General features: G+C 43.3%; 1 protein-coding gene across 1 annotated transcript in view; it reads right to left on the minus strand.

The window, feature by feature from the left end:
* Pid1 (phosphotyrosine interaction domain containing 1) overlaps window positions 1-24,146 on the minus strand; it is a 216,298-nt gene that overhangs the window by 188,219 nt on the left and 3,933 nt on the right. The window lies entirely within an intron of this gene.

Raw genomic sequence — 24,146 nt, forward strand, 5'->3', positions numbered from 1 at the left:
GAGGAGACATAGCATTAATCTCAATCATCTTTAGCTGCATTCCTTCCATACCAAAAGGAAGAAAAATCTGTTTTCACAAGATCAAGGTCACATCTACAATGATCAGAGCCCAACACAGCAACTGGCCCTTCCTAACTTGTGTGTTTTGGTTCTAATGCCTTTCTTTTTGATTATCTAATGTTAATTAGAACCATAAAACCATCCTCACTAGGTTTTTATGTCAAGCAAAGATTAATATTGCATACTTTAATCACAAAATTCGTGTTGGCGCTAAGCCTTGGCACAGAGCCTCACATGTACTTTTTCTAGAACTAAATTACCCATTTATAACACAAACATGGGAATGAAGAGAAAGCATCACTGGGTAAACAAAATATGTTGCTTTTCAGTTGTGAACAGAACAGGAATGAAATCTTACATAGCCACAATTTTAGGAACATTTAGAGTCCCCACACCAAGTACAGAAGGCAAAGTCCTTGACTAGAGAGCAGCATAGGCCAAGAGGACCCCACCCCTCACCCCCACCCCTCACCCCCACCCCTCACCCCCACCCCCAACCCCTATGGTTTTTTGTATGGTCAAACTTAAGTAGTCTAGCATCACTTTATTTTGTTGTTTCAAATAAAGACAATAATGACAACGACAATAACAAAAAAAATAATAATATATCCCCGATTCTTCTCATCATACAAACAACTGCAGCTATGAAAGTCAGGAGTGGGGTGAAAGTCACAGGGAGTCCCTTGAAGCCACCAAGTGCAACTGCATTTATCCACAATTACTCATGACTCTCATTCCCGAAATTCCTACCCTACGGACATTTTCATTAGACAAATGAGGATCAACCCTTCAAAAAGCTTTAATTTCTCTCCATCTTGACTCAAATAAATCAGGCAAGCTTTTATAAGAAGCCTGATCACAAATTTTTGATTATGTAGATTACATTTTGCATTCCCCAAGTAATGGATTTGCTGCAAATTGCAAAATTTCTCTTTTATCTCCATAATCAGTGAATACCTAATCTACAAAAGCCACAGCCTGGTTTTGTTTTTTTTTAATTTATAAAGAGGTATATTCTGAGAGAGTGTGTGCGTACAAGTATGTGCTCACTTGCCTGTGAACAATCCTTCCAAAGGCATTAGGTGTAAAATATTCCTTTATCTCTTTCTCCTGAGAGCTGCAGATCCTAAACTTTGACCGCAGAATTACCCTCAGAAGTGTAATTCAGAAACATACACTCTATAACAGTCATCACAGTGTATGCTTACTTCTGACTGTGTTAGCCTGACTGAGGAGCCTGCCATGGCATTAGTGACTTTGGAACTCAAAACAGTAAAAACCATCCTGAAAAACTCCAAAATCCCAAGGGCAGAGGCCTCGGGTAATATGCGGGTGTGGTTAATTTGCTTCTCAGTTGCCTGGTGTCAAAATCTGACACACAGCTCTGCTCATCTCGACCAGGAAACAAATTTTCCTTTCTGCTTTAACAGCTATGTAAATCAATTAAGGTGTTTGCATTGTCTCTGGAATAATGTTCTCCAAAGTCCACTTGTGCAAAATTCTCCCCATACTAAGTCTCTTGCACTTGCTTTCTGTGGGTTGGTTCCCAGGAGAGGACTTTGTCATGTTTATTTCTTAAACACAGGCCCTTGGGTCTGGGGAGATGGTGGTTAAGAGTTCTTGCTTCTCTTCCAGAGAACCGGAGTTCATTTTCCAGCACTCATTCTCACTGGCACTCTTGACTTCGGGGATCTAATGTCCTTCTGTCTTTCTGGGCATTGCACACATGTGGCAGACATATCCAGAGACATTCACAAATACATATTGTTATGGTGGAAGTTTGACCCCCGCCCTTGGCATCTGTAGACCCAAAGAGTTTGGGATGTAATGGCAGAAGTTTAACCCAAGCTCCCCTCCCCTATCTCCCTCCAAACCACGTTGCATCTCAAAAAGCCTGCCAAATGATGACCCCGCCCCCAGAGATGCTCAAGACCACTCCCATAGGGTATTTAAACTGCCCCCTCCCCGAAAAATGAACATGTGCTTTTCCTGTCTCTCCTGTCTCCTCTGGGTGGGGGAATTAAGGGGGTGGACACTGGAGGCCATCCAGGAGCCTTGTATCCATTAAATGTAAACTTTCTAATATGGTTCGATTTGGAGAGGCTTATTGGAGTACAGAAACTTTTTGTATATAAATTTAAAATAAGGTAAATCTTAAACACAAACCATTCACTATTCCAGTCAGCACTGAGATAGACACAAAGCCTTTTCTTTCTTCCTTCCTTCCTTTCTTCCTTCCTTTCTTTCTTCCTTTCTTTCTTCCTTTCTTTCTTCCTTTCTTTCTTCCTTCCTTCCTTCTTTCTTTCTTCTTTCCTTCCTTTCTTTCTTTCCTTCCTTCCTTCTACCTTCCTTCCTTCCTTTCTTTTTTCCACAGCCCAGGCCTCTGGGAAAAGATGGAGTTGCCTTGGATTATTTAAGCTCCTCTTACCTCCTGTTTCCAAGGTCAAAGGAAAAGGTACTGTGTTTCTTCTTTGCTTTTTTTCCCTCTCATGAGTTTCTAGCAACAACAGCAAAAAATCCAACTGTATGAGAAAGGTTCTCATTTTTATCAGCATAGATCTTTGTCCATTATGCCAGAACATCTGACACATCCTGATAAGCATCCCTGTTATCTAGAATGCAGATTTCTAGGAGCTGCTTAAAGGAAACCCTGCCTGCAAGCCTGAGGAGTTTGTGCTACTCCTTTAATTAGTTTACTGCTAATAAATACTTAAGTGTATTTTACAAAATATTTGTACTTGTGTGGTCCCATCTCATACTCGAAACTGTGAGAGGTCATTATTATTCTGCTTATTTTGATGACTGGGAAACTGGGGTTCATTGTCATGAAAAGGATATCCCATGGGTTCCTCACGACAATTTACTGAGGTATCATGCCTCCTTTTCCTGTCATCCAGGCCCATGTTGGCCAAGGAGACTCCTTCCATGTTTAAAATGCATCCCTCCACATTTTGGTTTTGGTTTAGATGGTTGTAAGCTATCTTTGGAGCATCATTTGTTTGTTTTGTTTGGCTGACCAAATTGTGACAGGGGCTTCTATTGTGACTGAACTGAAATAAAAGTTAAAATAAAAAACAAGGTTGTTTTTTCTCTTTTTTCTGTAAGAATAAAACTAAAATCCGTACATAATAGCCATCAACAATTCCTGTCTGGACAGTTTGGAGTTTAAGGAGTGGGAAGGGTTCGCTCAGGGCAGCTCCAAGTAAATCCTTTTCATTTAAGTAATTACCAGCTATCTTTCAAATTCATATTAGTCAGGGAGCCAATTCAGCCAGCCCATCCAAAGAAATCATGTTTCAAACTCCATAGCTGTCAGCACTTAGGCCATGAAACAACATTACAGTGGAAATTATGCAAATTAATGCAATCTTCATTCATGTAACATCTGAAGAAAAAAAATGCTTACAGGAAAACGAGGGAACACCAGGTCCGTTTTCAAATTCCCGTACTCTATTCCCCTCCCCAGAAACAGGCGTACACAAAACTGAAGAGTGAAGCCCATTGCTTCCGCACCGACCTAACAATACACAAGCCGAAGCCGGCTACTCTATTTATGCTGTGCTGTGGGCAAACACACCCATGCATTATCTGTAGGACTGGCTGTGCCACAAACCTTAGTAGCAATAATTAGTTTCAAAGGAGGGACTGCTTCCACCAAACAAGTACAAACATGAGTGGATTCCAAAAAGTACACACACACACACACACACACACACACACACACCTGTACCAGGCAAGGGGGCACTTTTCAAATCTGTCCTAAATCCTTTAGCTAAAGGAATCTTTAAAATAGTCTAAATTTTTCCTGTTTTCTGATTATTCCAAATTCTACCACTTCACATCCGGTCTCCAGATGGGTCAGATGGGACACAAAATCTCCTAAGAAAGCCAGTTCTCAAATTTTGTTTGGAAGGAATTTAGCAATCCATACATGGAAGAGGTTTGCTCCCATGGAGGGAAAAAGGAAACTGTGGGTGTTCTCAACATGAAGAAACCCCAAACCACAGACACTGAACCACCAGCTCAGGGATAAAGAGGGAGTCCGAATCACAACAGGGAAGTTCTCCTCAGAGAAAACAGACAAAAAAAGAAAAACACACACACACACACACCGGGGGGGGGGGGCTGAATGACTTCCACAATCACATATCTACCACATAGATGAAATATGAAACTCTAAAGAGGAACAGAAATTTTAGGATGGCCTGTACTGGATAAGTGTAGTGGATCACTGGGTGTAGTTTTAGTTGCAAATGTAGAAGTAACCATTTCTAAGATAGATACTGCTGCCCCAATCATATAAAGCAAGTTTGAGGTTAGTGTGCTGAGACAGCAGAAACCTGCTAGCCTACTATATCCTTTTTCATTTGTTTTCGTCTGTCTCTCTGTTGTTTTGTTTTGTTTTTTTCTTAAATCTATTGTTTAAGAATTTTACATCTGCATAGACTATAGTTTTAAATAACTTTTGTTAATTCTTGAGAATTTCATGCAATGCATTTTAATCATATTCACCCCTGCCCACACACACACTACTCCCCTTTGCTCCTCCCAGATCCATTCCTAGCTCCCTATGCCCCTCAATTTCATGTCCTCTTTTTTTTTCTTTGTTTACTTAGCAACCCACTGATTCCAGTGGGTGTGGGGTCATGTACCAGCATGTGACAGACCTCGAAGGAGCCACATCCTAAAAGAAAAGTGACTCTCTTTTCCACTGACTATTTGGGGCTCGTTAGTTTGGGGCGGGGCTCATTAACTCCTCCCACTCCATGCTAGAATGTTGACTGGCTTGATCTTATACAGGTCATGTCCAGGCAACAGGTACAGGATATGAACATTTTATTATATCTATCACACATTCTCCCACACCCCTCAAACCATCTTACTCATATTCCTCTTGAGAGAGAGGAAAATGTCTAGAGAGGCAGGCTCCTTTTGATATATCCCTCTGCTTATAACCACTGACCATAGCTATTTTCTTGCAGGACTTGGACAGAGCAAAATGTTTCTTTACAATTGGTACATGTAACCATGAGGACATAGACAGTCAAAAAAAATTATATTCAATAAAAATCTGCATCAGAGTGCTTAGATGCAATATAGAAATAAGCTTAGATTTGTTTGATTTTTAAAAATCAAAATATTCTAACACACACCTGGAATTTGATGCTTGCTGAATGAAAATATGTAGGAAATCTAGGAGCCACTATGAATAGATAAAGATATCCAGAAATTATTCTATTTAGTAAAGTTAGATGATTTGAAAAGTAACTGGCACATTATGATAAGGTGTGTTTTCTCAGCACATAGGAAATGTTCAGTACATTAAAGTGAGGCAGGAAAATGGGCCATAGTTTAGCAACCTGGGACTCAGCTTGGACATCCTTCTCAGAACAATGTACATAGCAACCTGATAGCCACCTGGGACCTCACACCTGCAACAAGTTACACCTACAACTGCTTTAAACAATGGCAATAAGTGACTCCCGTTAGAAATGTAATGCCCCATTTCAGTTCAGTTATATCCAGTACAAAATCCAAGAACCATAAGCAATGAGCAACCCAGTCTGGAATGGTTTGGGGATACGTGTACAGTAAGGCAAACTATGGTCTCAAAGTGAACTTTTAGGAAGAACTTCTTATATGTCCATGCATAATTGGGCATGCATATGATTAAATTCAGATGCATTATGGGAAGTGAAGTGTGAAGTGGTGAAGAAAGACCTATGTAATCTATATCTGTCAATCAAAATATAGACATACCCAAACTATTCCCCTAGTAAGCAAACTCATCTCTCTCCTAAACTCTATATGTCTCCTTGAGTGTCCTCATTCATATGTCCACCATCAGTCTTGCTGGTGTATTTCTTTCTCATTTGTTCTATCACTTTGCTTTAAATAAAACTTTCTCACTACTTCACAATCACTGAGGGCTTTTGTTTCATTCTTAAATAAGAGGCCAAGAGCCAGGAAATACACAGCCTACCTCCTGACTAGCTATAACAGAAGGTTAATGAATGTCTAAATGCAAACCCATGAGCCTTAGAGTTCCAAGATCCATGGTCAAGAATTACTACTGAACAAAAAGAACTCTTTGATGGAGTCTACTCTGCTGCCAGAATCTACTGATCCCCCAGGATATGAGCACTCATATAGCTATGAGTTTGCTTTCTACTGTGGCCAAACTTAATCTTGTTTCAGTTTCCTAATCTAGATTCTGCTCATATTTACAATGTGATATTTTTCCAATGCTAACAATTATGAAATTGTTATATCACATAAAAGTCCCTCCCAGTCTAAGATGCACAAAGAAACGACAGAGATAAAATTTATCATTCTATCATGCCACCTCTTATTGACCAATAAGCATTAAAAGTTTAGATCAACCCTCCACCTTACCCCTTGCCTCTCATCCCTCACCATCTGCAACAGACAGATGAAGGAGCTGACCCTCCCTCTTTCCAGCTACAGCACTCAGGAAAGCGAAGCAGTGCTCCTTGCCTGGGTAACACAGTAGAGCTGACCCTCTTGGCAAAGGCACAGGTGAGTTGGTCCTTAGGATGTGAGAGTGAGATAGCTAGCTACACCCACCTAGTCTACCACGTGGTAGTGAGGATGAGGGAAACATGCCCTTCCCACCCTACCCCCCCCCTTGCCTCTGCCATCTGTGTTGAGCCAGGAAACTGACCCTCCTCCTTACTAACCTCAGCACCTTGCCTAGGCAGCACAGTAGAGCTGAGATTATTGGCAGGGTTGTAGGTGAATCACCCTAAGAATGTGAGCATGGGCCATGTGGCACCACCCGTTATCCACCATATGGTGGTGTGGATGGGGAAAAGATGACCTACCCCTGGCCCTCCTGGCCTGTGGCAGGTAGAAGAGCCGGCCCTGAGATCACAAGAGCAGGAGAGTTGTCCCTTTCATTCACCTGCTGAAGCACTTGGGAGAGTGGCTCCTGCACCTTGCCTGGGCAACACAGTAGAGCTGGCCCTATAGGTGTAGTCAGGGAATGGCTGACCTGAGGATGTGAAAGCTGCCCCTAGCTCATCACTGCAAGGGGTGAACCAGCCAGGTCAGTGCTGGAGAGCTCACCCTGGTGGTGAAGACAGGAGACAGCTGGTGGTCTGACCCACCCTGCAATTAATTACCCAGGCCCAGAACCAGGGTTTTGAGTTGGCCCACTCCGACATCCACCCCATCTATGATCTAATGGACCATGTGAAAGACCTGTCCTGCAGACCCAAAGCTGAAGTATCTCACAACACAGGGCAACAACAGGACACCCAAGAGGAGCCCCAGTGAGGACCCAGTATCGACAGTATAGCAGAAACCAGAGACCTGGAACCAGACCCAATGACTCTTTAGAATGAACACTTGCTAGTAAAGATGTATGGATAAAACGGTTTACTGCATGACTTTGTGTCACACTACAAGTTCCACGACAAGATTTTTTTTCTCTTTGTTTCTTTCTTCCTTCCTTCCTTTTTTTCCTCTTAAATTTTATTTTATTTTATTTTGAGGGGAGGTTACAAGGGCAGAGGTAAATAAAAAGAGGCCAAATTATTGAACTTATAGGATTAAAAAGTATCAACTCCCTAAGGAAAATAGGCACCCGCTAAACTACCAGATCAATCTGGGTTCACTTTACAAGAAATCAACAATATAACAATACCTCCCTGTTCTGCCCCCTCCTGCCTCCACACACCGTGACCTTCTATTCTTCCTGTTATTGCAAGACCAGGGATGGAACCCCAAAGTCTCAGACATGATAGTCAAACACTCTACCGCTAAGTCACATCCCAGCATTTTCCCTTCCGTTATAACCCAAAGAAGTAAGCCATGATGGCCATCTAATACAAACGCAATACCCTTCTAACTAAAAGCCAGAAGAAGAAAGAAAAACAACAAAGCAATAGCTTTGAAGCAACAGCCAAATTTGGTTTTGCTCAATGTGGTTGTAACTTCCAGCCCACCAAGAGCCCACAGCTGCTGGAAAAAAGAGAGGACTAAGAAGAGGTGGCAATCGCCCCTTGGAAAAACTATTTAAAAAAAAAAAAATCTAAAAGGCTCAGCAATTCTCTAGAGAATGCAAAGAAATTTGGGGACAGGCCGAACCTCACTAGCTAAATAAAATTGGGGGGAAAGGAAAGAAGCAAGAAAGGAAAGTAAGGACAGAAGTGGACCCCAATTTCAGAGCAATCCACCTTACAAATAAAATCGGGACCCTTGTAAATGCAAATTAACTCTTATTTCCAAAGGACTCCTTCCAAGTTTTTATTGGATGCTGCCCCTACTCCTGAGCAGCCTGCCCATGCGCACATGCCCTCTATTGAGAGCAAACACACAGCTCAAGCGGTCAACCTCAGCTCAGTAAAGGCACTAAGTTATGTTATAAAGAAGATTGCCAGCTCTTTGGGCCAAACAGCAGATAGGTCTGCACTACACTGTTTACCATGGACAGAAACATAAATCAGGAGGTGTTTACAAACTTCAGACTCTTCATTCCTCCTCCAGAAAATTTACTGATCGCAACACTTTTATCAACTTCCTAAAACAGATCCAGGCTAGATTGTACACCTGAATATTTCACTGTAACTCCTCCAACGATACCCCCTCCCAATGGGTATTTTGAATCTGCTTTGCTGGTGTACTTCCCCAAATCTGCACATTCTGCAACACCGTCCATTTTTCTTTAAGCATCGCCCTCCTAGACAGTAGACAGAGAGTGAGTGGGAAGCAGGGCGGGGGACCCGCCAAACTAACTTATGCCAGATGAACTTTCCTGGATCCAAAGAGCTTTGTTTTGAAGATTTCCGCCTTGCATTAAATCAAAGCAGAAAAGCGAGTCTCGAGGACTAGGGAATATCACAGTCTCTCTCTAGAGGGTCAGGAGTGCCCGAGACGAGGTATTTAACTTTCTGGCCTAAAGAAATCTACATTGTCCTCAGATGAACTTACAACAGAGCCACTCACATTGTTAACCAGTGACCACAAATGTTCCTCGAGAAATGGAACCCAAACAGCCTGAGACCGTGTCTTCATGACAATTTTGACCCAAGCAGCTGTTTGCATGCTTAATACCATTCCCATTCCAGACTCGGCAACAAGGGGGGGGGGTTCTCTGTGCAATGTGCACCAAGATTGCTTGATTTGTTTTGGATGCGGTAAAAGCATCATTACTTACAGTGGTGACACTCGGCTTTTTTAGTGCAGAGATTTGGCAAGAAGGTGGGAACAACAGCCAAGTTACAAAAAAACCTTAAAGATTTATAGCAGATGCCAAGAACAAGCCCACACCCTGATCGACATGGGTGGAAATCTTCCAGGGATGTGCCAGATCAGGGAAGCCATGGGCCAGGAATATGGCAGATTTAGGACTATGTTTCCTCAGTTACTTAGTAAAGTAAGGCCATGTACAGAGGAAGAGTGTGTCACCCCTTTCCTGTTCCCCACAGGAACACTCAGCTCCATGAATAGCCTTCTAGGAAAGGAAACAAAAACTAAGCATTTGTCTTCAGGGAAAAGTTCTACCTGTTCATTCATCAGAACTCCATGCTTGCAAGTCATGACACCAGCTGTAGCTCGATTGATTACCAAGATCCCTGACAGACAACCCCCTCCCCCCCAACACAGAGAGAGAGAGAGAGAGAGAGAGAGAGACAGACAGACAGACAGACAGACAGAGAGAGAGAGAGAGAGAAGAAAAATAGAAAGCTTTTCACCCAGGGTGCTGTGCTGGTAATGGAAGATCAGGAATGAAACTGGGCAGAAGCAAGCAAACAAACAAACAAAAAACAGATGTTACTTCTACTTCCACAAAAGCATCCCACTGTGTCTATTGAATTAGTTTTCAATTCCTAGGGGGCAACTTTGGTGAAAGCTACAACAGACACCATCATCCAAGTCTGAGGGACAGCATCCCCTACAAAGAACCAAATGATACACTGGGGATATAGAGTCATATATGTGAAGCTGTAAGTTCAAACCCAGTATGGGATATACACACACTACACACAGAGAAAAGGGAAAAAAAGAACGTCTTGATACATTCGAGATGGGGCTCCAGGTTAGCTGATCTGCACTTACATACTATATTGTGAGACTAAGCAACTCTTCCTGTTTATCTTACTTGAGCTGCCAGGACCTTCATAGAGGAAAGTCATCGGCCACCTCCATAATTTTAACTTTAAGTTTTCAAATGTGACTAAATTCTTCCTTTTGTTACATGAATGGTATTTGAGGAATTTAATTCTGGTCTTGTTTTAATGGCATTTTTAATCTTTTACTAAAAATTATTCTTCCAGAAAAAAATTATTTTCCCTGTAATAATTCAAAGCTAACCTTCAAAGAACTATATAGGGATATAATGCACATTTATAGTTTGGATTTGTACATTGGCTAGGACTTCGTATTATCTGGACAACCTCACCCTTTCATTTTTGTTCTTGTAACAAGAAGCTTGTGCATGTTCTATTTCAGATTTTTCCAGTTTTTAAAGCCACTATGGGAACATAGAACCAATATTATAGATAAATGGAGTTGTGGCTTGGATGAAAAATGGTGCCCATGGGCTTACATGTTTGGACACTTGGTCCCCAGCTAGGGGCACGGTTTGGGAGATTATGAAATCTTTAGGATATGGAGCCTTGTTAGAGGAAGTATGTCACTGGAGATGGACTTTGACAGTTTATAGCCTTGCCCAACCCCATGCTCTCTCTTGCACAGCTCCCTGTGTGTAATTGAGATGTGATCTCTCAAATTCCGGCTCCACTATCCTGCCTTTCCCACATTTATGGACACCCAACTCTCTGGAACTATAAGCCAAAGCAAGCTCTCAAGTTGCCTTTGTTTGTGGTAGTTTATCACAGAAACAAAAAAAAATCTATATCAGAAGTATAGGTAGGCAGATATATAGAAAGATGATAGATTTGAGTGTAATTATAATGTGCAATGATTTTAGAAAGGTTAATAAAGTTTATATTTTAATGAAAAGGAAGAACAGATAACTGTTTTAAAGCTACAGTTAGATGACTTTATCTATTTCAAGCAGATAATGGGAACTTCCAGAACTAAGAAAGGCATATATGTATAAAACAAGAAGGTAGATTGAGCGTAAGAGATCTAATTCACTGCTATAGAACTCAAGTCATCGTGTGGGTTAACCCCAGGGGCTTTGCTTGCTGAAAATAGACTCTAAACTTCTCAACAACGGGTGGTGGTGAGGCTAAGTCAAAACAGAAGCCGGGAGGCTACTGGGATGACCAGAAGATGTCTACAAAGGGCTAATTAGCATCTTTCCAATGAAAACGGGTTCTCTACGTATGAGGGGTGACCACCTTGAGGACATCTTCCATTTGGGGCTTTCTGAATGGTTCTGCAGTGTTATGAGTTATTTTCCCAGCCAGCCTGGACCCACGGCCATGCCAGCCCCAAATAGCACACAGAGACGCTATATTAGATATAAATGCTGTTGGCCAGTTACTTGTTTCTTATTGGCTAGCTCTGTCTTAAATATTAACCCATTTATATTAATCTAAGTATTTCTACGTGGTCTTATCTTACCAGAGAGAGGGGCTGGTGATCTTCTCTCTCCATCTTCCATCTTGGATCTCCCTACTCCTTCCAGAATCCTCCTTGTCTCCTAGTCCTGCTTATCTTGCTTTCAACCTAGACAGATGAACACCAGCAGGTTCCACCTGCTGCTCTCCTCTCTGTGTCCCCACAGCAAGAGAGCATTCCTGGGCTCCTTCTCAAACCTAGTACCACAGGTCACTTCTTCCCCTGGCTCCACCCCACAATGGGCGTGGTCAGTGCCACAGGTGCGGACAAGGTGAGTATCTCACTACACTGCAGGCTGATAATATACATGTTGAAACCCACATTAAAAACTACCTACTCACCTTCAGATTTCACCTCTCTGTTTGGCATCCACCACCACCCCCACACCCAAATGAGCCCATACCATGACTGTAAGAAGTTAAATTGCCTGGCATGATAGGTAGAAGAAAAGTGGTCTTCATCTCATTAAAAGAAGCCACTTGATCCTGTCTGCAAATCCCTGCCTGAGCTTTGATTTAGGAAATCCAATGAGTAGCCTCACTTCTGGCTCTGCACTGGAAAAAAGGGCTGGGGTGTCCCCATTCCAGAACACACATCCCCAGAGAGGAGAGGACTACCAGAGAGTGCTTACAGAGCAATGGCTGGGGATAAACAAGGCATCTTAATCCAGTCTCTAAACTCAGGAGAGCAAGTGATCTGCTCCTGACTTCAATGTTAAGGGAATCTGAAGTTCATTTTCCATGTCATAAAGTGAGGGAACTGAACTAGATCAGGATTCCTAACTCAGGAAATTGCAAGGACCACCAGGCTATGCAACTTAATGAAACACACCAGCACAGTGTGGGACAAGCTGAACACTCCATGCCTTCTACCAAAGGAAAACACAAGCCCTGCCTCTCACCCTCCTCTTTTCAAGAGAATCAGAAAGTCCAACTTGCCTCATAAATTCCTGTCATTTTTCAACCCCAGAAACTAATTTGTAAAATTTTTATATGTACTGAAAGGGCCAAAGGCAGCATTTCTGCAAAATGGAGCCAAACCTCAGGCCCACATGGTGTCAATGTAAGGAGTCCACACTCTGCACTGAGATGCCAACGGCTGTGGAGTTTCCACTGGGAAGGATCTGGGGCTGTCACCTCTCTCTTGGAAACACATGGAGCTCTGACCTGTAAGTCCTGTCATACACAACCAGACTCAATTTGTTTCACCTATGGCTTCCCAAACTTGCTCAAAATCTGGACTCTTTGTAGCAAGGTCCATGTAAACAACACGTTGAACTTGTGCCCCAGGGGAAACACCAAAGCTCTGCTCTCTCTACTCAGTTCTAAAGTTATATATTTCTCTTCTGTGTTTACCCTTGGTGCTAAATTAATGTTTACTGGCCCCGGTGGTGTAGTAGAGATTACACAAAGCTCTTTACAGACCATATATTTATTTCAGTTAACATTCGTAATAGCTAAGAGCTAAATGTTATTACCCCCCATCTTCAGGTTGAGGAAATAGACATACAAACACAAAGCAGAGTCCCTGGGGGCAATCCCCAGTGACTAAGCAAGCAAGGTGTGCCTGCATGGGTGTCTTATTCAAAACCTGGCCATCCTCCAACAGTCAACAGCCTGTGACACAAACGATTCTCACCGTTTCACATTTGTCTTCTACTGTGGCTTTGGAGTGTGTGTGTGTGTGTGTGTGTGTGTGTTCAGTCAGTCTCTGGAATTGTTATGTGCAGGGCAAATGTTAGTCTAAGGCAGCCAGGTGATCTACAAGCTTTTATCCCCTGGCAGATGAGTGGAACGTATATGCTCAACATACTAACACATAAGACTTGCCTTTAACACATGACTTCTCACTCTGAGCCATGTATGGTCTAGATTTGGTACCAGGTATGTGGTCCCCATCACCTCTGTTTCTTCCTGTCTGTGGGTGCACAGCCTACAGCTCCTCAACCTGACTTTATTCCTGATTTTCTTACCTATCTTTCATCTTTCTTCTCAATCTATCTCGTTAAAAAGGTTTTGACCTGGGCCAGAGAAATGGCTCAGCAGGTTTAAAAAAAAAAAAAAAGTGTTAAGAGTGTCTGCACCCAAGCCTGAGTTAGCTGCCTGCAGCCCACATGGTGGAGGCAGAGGATTGGCTTTTGCTTGCACTCCAAAGGGAACATAGTTAACAGTTAACAGCAGACACTTGCCATTCTACCTACAGATCTACATGGGACCTAGCTTTATTCCTTTTCCAGCATGTCACTATCACGCCCGATTGAACGATCTGTCACGTGGCTTCTTTATACACCTCTCAGAGTCTTACTGCCTTAAGTGTAAGGGGGATTGGGTGCAACGCCTCGACTCTTCCTCCTTGGGAGGAACATTTTAAACATTCAGCTTAAAGCCACTCATGTGACTGCTTTTCACTTGGAGCCAGCGGATGATGTTCCAGTTGCTCCATCCTGTTTCCATGCTCCTGATGCCATGCCCCTGTGTTATTCCTCAAGGAACCCAGCCCTTCCATCTGTGGGGCACATTACTTTGAAACACAAATTAAAATCCAAAGCCACTAATGATCTGGTTGATTCATTCCCTGTATGCTCTCTATCCTGAGAGGAAAAAACAAAACAAACAAACAAAAAAAAAAAAAAAAAAAAAAAAAAAAAAAAACAGGAGAAGATGACCCAGAGGGCCACAGGGGCAAAATCACTCTCAGTATCTACAGACACCAGGACTGGAGCTGGGCACTGGGATGCAGGGCTTTAAAACACTCCAAGAACTGGACCAGCTGGTAAAAAAACAGTACATTGGGAGGAAGTGCCAAATCCTTGAGTGTAAAGCTTGAACGAGAAGCAAGGCCATGAAGACCCCACATCTTACTTCCCACCTTCAATCTGGATTTCTTGTTCAGCCACAGGTTCTACCCTAAGATCTTTAGGTAAACAAGAATGGGTCTGAAACTGGCATTTCATCCCAGTGTGGTGGCACAGGCCTATAATCCCCACCCTTGGGGAGAAATGGAGGACGGTGAATGGGGAGTTGAGAAACCACAGCACCAGAAGTTTGACCACCTTGGGCTACAGAGTAAGACTTTGACAAAATAGAAAGGGGGGGGGAACTAAAAAAGTAATTTCAGTAAGTAAAGAGACATTTTCAATGTAGAGAACTCTATGAAAAAGGAAAAGAAAAAGAGTCCATTATTTAAATGGAAGCCACAGAGAATTCTCAGGATTTAGAATTGAGAGCAAACTAGAGAAAGCACTGCTAGGTCCTTCAGTAGCTAGCACAAGACCATGCATACAATCTTACACGCGTGTATGCACACTTACGCACACTGTCTTATACTCTTACACACCTGTACATCTTTTGAATGTTTTTTATAGGTATAGTTACCATAAAACAAACCACGCTATTAGATACAGCTTGAATCATGCATAAACCCAGGAAAACTGCCGCTATAATCAAGACATGGACACACTGCTACTCCTAAAGTTCCTCCAAGCCCCTTCCACACCCCTTCTTCTCAGTCCACTCACATTCAACACTGCTCTGTTGACCATTCCTCCACAGTGCCTGGGAGTTCTGATTCCTCCACACCCTCACCCACACTTGGCCTGGTTTCAGCCTCATGTGTTCATTTTACATTCTATTTACTTATTTTGTGGGAAGTGGAGAGAGGGAATACCACAAGATACATGTGGAGGACAGATGATAACTTGTAGGTGTCTGTCTTCTCCTTCTACCATGTGGGTTCTGGAGATGTAACTCAAATTGTCAGGCTTGGAGGGATGCACTTTTACCGGCTGGGCCATCTCTCTGGCCCTGGTAAAGTCTTCATAATCTTAGCTTTCCCGGCGTCCTACAGTGACACTTCCTTGTGGTCTTAATTTTCATTTCCCCCAGTGAGTAATGTTATTGATCATCTTTCCATGTGTTTTTTCTGCAAACCACATGGCTTTTTTTGTGCAAACAATATGCCCATTTTAATGGAGTTCTTTACCCTATTACTAAGTTCTGACTATTTTCTAATACATCCAGATTCCAAATCCTTTATTGTACACACGACATGCAAGTTTTTCCTCTCTTGTCTTTCTATTCTCTCATCAGCCTTTTGTAAAAACCACAAGTTTTTAAAATTTGGATGCAGTTCAATTTGCTATTGATTGTGCTTTTGTCATTACTCTGTAAAATCCCTCTCTAACAGGAAGATTTGGGTGTGATGCAATGTCCATCATCTTGATTGCAACAACAGTTCCAGTTATACAACTTTGCAATGCTCCTTACAGTGCTGGAGACTGAACACGGTGTACCATCTATGCTAGTCAAGCCTTCTACCCCTAGGCTACCTCCACAGTCCAGTACAGAGAAATTTCTCGAAAAAGTGATTTACAGGAAAACATAAAAGAACGTGGACATACCCTAAGCACCCCCTCAGAAGGAATGACTAGACAAATCACAGGCCAGTGCCACCATATATAGGGGTATTAAAGGTACCCTACATATAGGCACTAAAGAGAGTTAAACTGGAACCTATATGTGCTGACCAGAAAAGTAAAGAACTACTCCCCTCCCAAAAAAAGGAGGGACGGGTGGTAAAGTGCATTTTAAAAACTTAAATATGCCTAGAAAGAGTAAGCCAGGAGACAACCACTAAGCCAGAACATAAAGACAACAAAGGGCTTCCTTTTGAATAGAATTGGGAATGGCTTACAAGACTACTCACTCATTTGCCTACCTTTAAACTGCCTGTTACCTTGAGCAGATACATTTACATGATTGTAAATCCAATCAAGCATGAAACAGTAGACATAGCATGCAGGAGATGTAGCCCATATCTCCTATCCGTACTTCTACTTTGAAACAATCTTTGCTCTTATTTGTTTTAATGGCTGACCAAGGAGAAAGAAATGCATCAGTGAGTGGATGGAGGAAGACCAAAGTAAGCATCTTAGTAAGTGTTGTGGATTGAGGAAAGAGACACATGGGAAACACGGGATGGAAGCAATCCTGTGTTGAAACCCTAATCCCAGTATCTCAGAAAGTGACTTCATTTGAATATCGGGAGATCTCACCTGCAATTAGTGAACAGGACACCACCCTAGAGTAAGATAGCTCTCTGATCTAACAAGACAGATGTACTTATGTAAAGGGAAATTTAGACATAGGGACAGTGCCATGTGAAGATGGGGACCATGTTGCTATAGGCCAATATGCCAAGGACTGCCAGCAACTCTCAGAGCCAGAGAGAGTCCTGCAACAAATTGTCCCACACTACCTCAGAAGGAGCTAGGCCTGACCATACCTTGATCCTGGACTCCAGCCTCTAGAAGTGGGATACGCTCTATTGCTATGGCTTAAGCTGCTCAGAACATGGTAGTGTGTTAAGGCAACCTTATAAAATGTATCACTCAGAGGCCAAGAGTTCAACTCTAACAGCAGAGTAGAGCATCCATCAAGACCACATCCCATAGCCTGCAGATCAGTTCTCAGGGAACAAACTGAGAAAACTCAAGAAGTGAATGTCAGTGTCCACTGTCCCACCATAAGAGTGGTTTTACAGCATCATGCCACTTACATAGAGAAAAGTGGGCCACTCCCAATGCCCTGGAAGCCACATGTGCTGAGCTGAAAAGTCCATCTTTAGTCTTAGACCTCAATAATAGAACAACATAGAGAAGGGTTTGGTACTAAAGGAGTAAGATAGATTCTGTCCTGAGGGAGTATGATGGTTTAAAATACACCCCTGGGCATATCTGCAACAGAGTTTCCAGGGAGGATTGAGTAGGGGGAAAGACCCACCCTTTAATATGAACAGCACCATCACATAGGCTGGGATCCAGGACTGAGTGGAAAGGAGGAAAGAGGAAAGCCATCTGAGTGCTTGTGTTCATATCTGTCTTCTTGATCTACCCAGATGTGAGAAAGCTCTGCTGTCACAGCTGGCAGCTGTTCCAAAGGTTCTAACCATGCCGCCGCCACCACCACCACAATGGACAACATCCATTCAGAACATGAGCCAAAATAAACCTTCTTTCTTTCAGTTGCTTCTTGCTGGTTGTTTGGTTTTAGTGACAAGAGACATGACTAATACAGAGTGAGTGGCAATGCAGCCTCCCCTGTTCCCAGTGACCATTCACTTCCCCCATCCCTAGGCATACAGGCAATACCTGATTCTGAAGAAAAGAATAAAAAGCCAGACAGCATTTAAAGCTGACTCTTCCCCACTGAAGAAACACAGGCCAGAAGGCAACTGGACAGCAACATAGATTCCCTGCCTTCACTGCCTAAGGATAAAAGACGACTGTGTCTCTCCTGCCTGTAAAACCTAAAAGATGAACTTGCCAGATAAGGCGGTCTTCAGATTCCTGGTAACACTTACTTTTGTCTGAAAGGTGCCCTCCAAAATCAAAATTAATTCTTCCTCAAAATAACTGATTCAAAGACCAAAGAAGACAATATAAAAGAAACAGCCAACCTGACTGAATACAATGAGGCTCTCCTGGAGGTCAAGGTGAAGTTCATGTACTCTGTGCCTCTGGCATGCTTTCCCAGGTGGGAAGAGGCAAACTACAGAGTTCAGCCCCCATGGTCTACCAGGTACATTTGAGAACAAGATTCTAAATCCTGCTGTCTCCTTGGGCCCAGAGAACTGGGGAAATTCTGGTCAATTCCTGGGACCAGAAGTGAAGGTGGCATCACAACAGGCACAAGATCTTATCTGGTACCAAAGTTTACTGTCTCCATGGTAAAGTGCATTGCTGTCTTTTCCCAGAGTCCCTGCCTTCAGGGACAAAGCACATCTCACATCCAAGGTGTTCAACCTCATCCTAGAAGGCTGACCAGAGAAGGACAAAAGAGAAAGCACAGGCCGCTTGGGTTTCCTCTCTGCCTCCACTGTTTTCAACGTTAAAGTAGCTATATTCATATAAAGAGGAAATTCACTGAGACCAAGCACATGACATCTGGCGACAGGCAAACTGGTAGACATGTGTAAAGAAAGTGAGAGGGTGGCAGGCTGTGATAGCTCCCTAGCCCTAGAGGGACAGATTAGATCAACTAGGGAAACAACAAGGATTTATTCACTCACAATTTAGAAAGCTAAAAGGCAACACTAGAGTTGTTAGCCAGCTATGCTCTGTCTAGGGCTTTGGTGAAGAATGCTTTCTGGACCCTCCTGGTTTCTGATATTTTCTACCGATCCTTGGCATTACTTAGCTTGAAGCAACAGAGTACCATCTTCTGCCTCCATCTTCAAGTGGCCTTTCTTTGTGTCTTGTCCACGCCTATGAACCTGGCCTCATAGGAACAGCATCCATTGGTCCCAAGGTTCTTGATACTGCAGTTTGGCCTCATCTTCACCTGATTACATCTGCACAAAGGTTTTATTTCTTTCCAAATAAGGTCACACTTGCAAGTATCAAAGGTTAAAGTTTCACCATAACTGTCGGGAAGACACAGTTCGACCCATAACAGTAAGATGTGGAGACCTTAGTTTGAACCTGAATTTTGGTTTCATGTTCATTGTGTCAAACACATAAACAATACTAAAGTCTGAAGTCATACATCATGCTTAGATAAAGAAAGAAGCTGGCTACTCCAGTATAACTTCTCCTTGGGAGGTAGGTACCCCAGATGCTTAACCGTTCAAATTCCTGTCTTCTTACCAGTCCAGCTCCTTACAGATTGGGTTTTAGCTTTGTATTTCATTGTTGTGAATCACAACATGGCTACTGAGATGTCAGCCATAACATTTATACTCAGGACAAGAAGACAGAAAAGTGGGAAAGGCTATTCCCTCAAGAAGCATCATTTGTTATTCCTAAAGGTAAGCCATATGTAGTAGATTTTCCTCTATGTTATAGTGCTTCCAAATTGATCTCTGGAAACCCTTAGACCACGCATGATGAGATGAGTCTAGACCAACTTGTCTTACTCCATTGCCAGTTCACTTTCTGTCTCCTATTTGCAGTTGAAGATGTGAGCTCTCAGCTTCTTGTTCTAGTAGCCTCTTGCCATATCTCCCCAGCCATCCATTATTCTCTCTCTCTCTCTCTCTCTCTCTCTCTCTCTCTCTCTCTCTCTCTCTCTCTCTCTCTCAATTCACAGGCCAACAATAAATTCTTTCTTCTGTAAGTTTCTTCTTCTGGCCATGACATAGAATCACAAAAACAAGAAGAAACTGATACTCTCGATAGTATTATGAAAAAAAAAAAAGAAAGAAAGAAAGAAAAAAGAAAGAAAGAAAAGAAAAGAAACCTGGCTGCTATTATCATTACCATTATTAATGGTAACCATTGTCTATGAATGCAAGCTTGCAAAAAAAAATGACTACTATTAATTGAAACAGGCAGGAAATGTGAAAGTTCTTGATAAAGGCCCTGGCAAATGGCAGCTCATGAATGAGCATCACTGTGGTGTGAGAAAGCATGGCCCATAGCTCCTGACCACAATGCTATTTCTTTACTTCTCTTTTGGGCAATAATACCCCTGAGAGCGTCTAAAAGCTTTATTCTTCCAGCTGAGAGTGATTATGGATAACTGAGAGCAAGTGTGGACTTGGAAACTTACAGAAATCTGTAAGTAGCTAAAACTTTCCCCTGGAGATTTCCAATGCACTTTCTAAGAATCATCTTCTACATGATATCCCTACAGATGTTTGTGACATGGCAGAAACCAAGGATGTGGCAGCATCTCAACACAGGCTTATCTCCACAACACTCATATTCAGATCCCTTCGAAACAGGGAGTCCAATGGTCAGGGCCACAGAGTATGTGACACCCCACCCACCTCCCAAGATACAATCCAGCTCCCAGCCCCACCCTCAGAAGTGCATGGAAAGTGGCAGAGCTGAACACTGGACCCATGTTCTCAGCTCCCAACCATGAGGATAACTCCATGCAATGGCTCACGCGCTCCTATTAGACAAGTCTAAAAGAGCTTCCCCAAGTGAGACTCAACCACCTAGAAGTTTACAACATCCACACAGCCTCTGGCTTAGGACGCCAGGTTCATCAGAAACAGTGAAAGCTGCAACACCCACCAGGAGACAAAATAATATTAAGTCTAACTTGCAAATAAAAAAAAAATTCTCCAAAGTATACAATGATATGCTTCCTTTCTTGAAGCTCCCTCCATTGACACTCACCTGAAAGATGTGTGATAATGGAAGAGAGCACCCAACCTCAGGCATGGATACAGTGACAATAGTTTCTAAAGGCACCATCCTTAAGATGCATGCTTCTGCCCAATAAGGGCATCCTGTGTTCCCAAACTTCAGCAAAGAGGCCCTTTCTATGGCATAGGTGGAGAAAGCAAAACTAGGGAAGGTATAGGACAAAACAATGGGGCTGCACAGATAGTACAGGTAAGAAAGCTTCTGTCACTTAAGCAGGATCCAAATTTGCTCTCCAAAGTGGCCTGTGCTTTTAATCACAATTCTGGGAAGGTAGAGACAGGAGGAGCCCTGGGACCCACTGGTCAGCCAGGTTTATAAATGCAATGAGAGACTCTGGCCTCTGGCCTCCATGTTCAAGTGCATGAACATATACCTATACACTTATGAGCAAGCATGCACATGTTCAAACACACACAAAATCTAAACTATAGCCTTGTTGGTAAATAACTTAAATTTATTTGTGAAGAGACAAATTTACTTCTTTGGTTAGTTTTTAGCCAAATGATGCCTGATTTCTGGGACAGCTTGCCCCAAAACATTATTATAGGAAGGTCCCTTATCCAGGTGAGATTGCAGGGCAAACAGAAGACTACAGAGGAGGTTTGGGTCATCAAACATGGGAAAGGAGACCTTGCCCAGACACTGAAAATACTAAGAAGTCTGCAGTTATGAAGTAACTCTTCCCCCTGTTATGATACCTTCCCTTGTCATTCCTCAGGCCCACCCCATGGTCAGATCTAGTGAACACACTATGGTGTTGTATCACTAATTAGCTGCTAAACTGGGATCAGGTTTTAGCTACTGTAAGACGGTGGCAAGCTAATTACACTGGACTTTGAAGAAGGCTGCGGACAAACACCTCAACTATTTTTTCCTGTTCTCCTTCTACGGAGCTTCTGTTCAGATCTGAGCCCTGGGGACCCAGAGGCACACTGTAGCCATTGAGCACCTCTGCACCAGTTTTATTTGCTGGCTAGTAAGGTGGTCTGCTGCTATTCAGGGAGTCAGACAGTAGTCCTGTGAAAGCCAGCCCGATTTCTAGTGGCTTCAGGGCTGCAGACTGACTCCACCAGAATGTCCTCTGGGGCCAAGAGAGGGCAGGATGGAGTTGGTGTTCAGGGAAGTTGGGGGGAGAGATGATCCAGAACATCAAACAAAATGCAGAGGTTGCCCAATGCTGGAAGATAAACCGGAACAGTCAACAAGAAACAGCCATTAAGCAATGGGAGCCAGCAGGCTGGGAGTCTTCCAATACCAGCATTTTGCAAATCATTTGGTGGTGACTTTGTTGACTGGCTTGGGGAAAGTTAATTATATGAAACAGCAACTCGAGTCGAGGAGGGGAGAACTCATGTCTGATTAACGACTACTCCAGGTTCTCTTCATAGAGGAGAAGGCTTAATGCTGTGTGCTTTTCTAGAGGAGATGCAAACAGTGCAAACTTTAGAGTGGATTTGATGGGAAGGCAGGGCCACTGAGGAGAAGGGATTAGTTCTTAGAAGCACAAGCTCTGGGTCTTTGCAGCCCCCATCCTGAAAGACCTAAAAAGTAATGTTAATGATGGACTAACCTGGAAACCAGTATCTGTTCCTTGGAATTTGCTAGCTTCTTCTCCCAAGGCCCTGAGATAAGAAGAATTCACACTGCCCCTCCTTTCCTCTGAGTCAACAGGTGGTAAATAGGGTCAAGAGATAGCTGTAACTCTGGTTTGCCCAGACAAGATTAATTAACACACCTGAGGCCCTAAGGTCTGCTGACCCTAATAGCAGACCATCCGGCCTCCAAGGGTCACGTAGTACTCAATGGACAGAGGGTCCCACCCCCTCCCTAAGCTTGTAGGGTTGCCTTTAAAAACACCTGTGCCCGGGGGAGGGGGCTTCTCCCTAGCCTGCGTGCTGGAGGAGCCCGTTTGCGAAAACGTTTCCTGTTCATTAAAGCCTCTTGCGTTTTGCAGCAACTGGACTGGACATTGAGTTCTTGGGGTATCGACCGAACCTGGAAGACTCCTCATTCTGAGGGTCTAACAGTCCAAGTCTTCTTACCTGAACTCGGGCAACTGGGTTTGACTTAAGGTATCCAGTTCAGACAAATACTGTATGCTCCATTGGAAAAGGACACTTGGGAATTCCATCCATCATGTGGCCGAGGAGTAGCTTATTTCTCTCAAAGACTGAGTCACCAAACCTTAAGGAATCCTGGGTCAACATGGCCAACTGCATTGCTCCAATAGGAAATGAGAGTAAAGCCCGGGGTAGAGATACAGACTGACATCACAGGTCCTTAGAAAGCCAAAGCAGGAGGACCCCAGACTTGATCCCCAGTACTATATAAAATGGATATAGTGCCATAAGTCTGTAATCCCAGAGGTGAGGAAGTACAGCAAGGAGGACCAGGGGTTCAAGACGATGGTGAGTTTGACATGAGCCAACAAGCAAACAAATAAATAAAGCCCGAGGGTGCAGTTTAGCAGGAGACCATCTACCCCATGTACCTGTGGGGCCCTAACTTCACTGCCTCATACCAGAGAAAGAGGTAGATAGCTCTCTGAGCAAAAAGTGCCCATCATTCTCATCTTACATATCTGTTGCATCAGCACCAATGTGCCCATCACACCCTTCCTTGTCTCACACTCCCACACATTAGTGAAGTGGGTATAGAGTCCTAGGTAGAACTCTGGCTCAGCCCATTTCTTGCTACCTGACCCTGGCCATGGGAAATGATCCGGATAATTCATATAAAACTCAATGTAGTGTTACACAGAGAGAACAGGCGCTGGACAACTAGGCTGCTATCACCTCTCTGTCCTGGTCTGTGTTCCTGGTGTCAATTTGGTTCTGCCTGGAAAAGTGTCCAACTGCCCAAGTTGTCAGTCTGCCTGATGAGCCAGGTCTAATGGTCCCCAGCTGCTGTGATAGCTAGCTGTCAGTGTCGCTTCTCAGGGGAGGGGGGGACGGGGACAAGGGCAAACAGACATGACAACAGAGACATCAACCAGGAGCAAGCCTGGTTGCATCACACAAAGATACAGCACGCATGACGCAGCAGGGTAAACACAGCACAATTTGGGGGAATGATATACTCTTTCCCTCCTAAATCCCTGAAAACAACATTTTAGTGGAAAACTTTGGTCATGGTTTAGATGAGAAATGCCCTCCCATAGACTTCTGTGCTTGGATGCTTGGACCCCAGTTAGTGGATCCATTGTGAGAGGTGAGGCCTAGCTGGAGCAAGCCAGCCATTGTGTGGTGAGCCTGGATCCCACCTCTCATCCTCTCTCTGTGTTTTCTGTCTCGCTAAGATATGAAAGGTGGAAGATCCTAGCAGCATGTTCCCCTACCATGGAGTCAGTTGAGCCAACACATCTTCTCCAGTA

The sequence above is a fragment of the Phodopus roborovskii genome, unplaced genomic scaffold, assembly GCF_943737965.1.
Source record: "Phodopus roborovskii unplaced genomic scaffold, PHOROB, whole genome shotgun sequence".
In the NCBI taxonomy this organism is placed as follows: domain Eukaryota; kingdom Metazoa; phylum Chordata; class Mammalia; order Rodentia; family Cricetidae; genus Phodopus; species Phodopus roborovskii.